Below are 1,136 nucleotides of genomic sequence, written 5' to 3'. Positions count from 1 at the left end.
TATGCAATTCATTCAAAATAATAGAAACGGAGGGAGATCTTCCAAATTCCTTCTATGAAGCCAGCATCACTCTGATACCAAAGCCTGGTAAAGATCCAACCGAAAAAGAAAACTATAAACCCATATCCTTAATGAACACAGACGCACAAATTCTCAACAAGATATTTGCAAACTACATACAGACACACATCAAAAAGATCATCCACCATGATCAAGTCAGATTTATCCCAGAGATGCAGGGATGGTTCAATATAAGTAAGTCAATAAACATCATAGATCACATAAATGGGAAAAAAAACAAAGCAAGGGGAAAAGGGGGGGGGGGGGGGAGAAAATGGAGCACAGTGGTCAAGTTCAGACTCCAGGGACCGCAGAGCTAGGTTTAAATCACTAACTCATCAATTACTAGCTTTGTACACTTGGGTATGTTACTTAAAGTCTCTGAAATTTGGTTTGTACATCTGTGAATTGACAATAAAACTTCCTTGGTGAGTTAATTAATAGATTAAATAAATCATATATCTGAAATAGAAGGTCTTAGATGTTTTTTCAACAGTGGCTGTTTTTAATGTGTCAAGGATGAAAATAAGACTCCTATTTTATGTACAGAGGCACTCTAGAGGATGTTATGTGCAGAATTGGCAGGGCATGAAAGTATTGCTCTATTTTTGTTACTGTCATAAAATACCTGAGGCTGACTGGATTTATAAAGAATAGGGGTTTAGGACCAGCAAGATGTGTCAGTGGGTAAAGGTACTTGCTGCCAAGCCTGACAACCCAATCCTCAGGACCCACATAGTGGAAGGAAAGAACCAGCTCTTACAAAGCAAATGTCCTCTGACCTCCACACATGTGCCATGGCACACATGCCCACACACATATAATAAATAAATAAATAAATAAATAAATAAATAAATAAATAAATAAATAAATAAGTCTTGGAATAAACCTGACCCAAGGCATTAAACAGCACTACAATGAAAATTTTAAATCTTTAAAGAAAGATTTTGAAGAAGATATAAGAAGATGGAAGGACCTCCCATGCGCATGGATTGGAAGAATTAATATTGTGAAAATGACCATCCTACCAAGAGTCATATATAGATTCAATGCAATGCCAATCAAAATCCCCATGA

The sequence above is a fragment of the Nannospalax galili genome, unplaced genomic scaffold, assembly GCF_000622305.1.
Source record: "Nannospalax galili isolate Female #2095 unplaced genomic scaffold, S.galili_v1.0 scaffold305, whole genome shotgun sequence".
NCBI lineage: Eukaryota > Metazoa > Chordata > Mammalia > Rodentia > Spalacidae > Nannospalax > Nannospalax galili.
The sequence above is the reverse complement of the archived record's forward strand: the minus strand, read 5'-3'. Positions refer to the sequence as shown.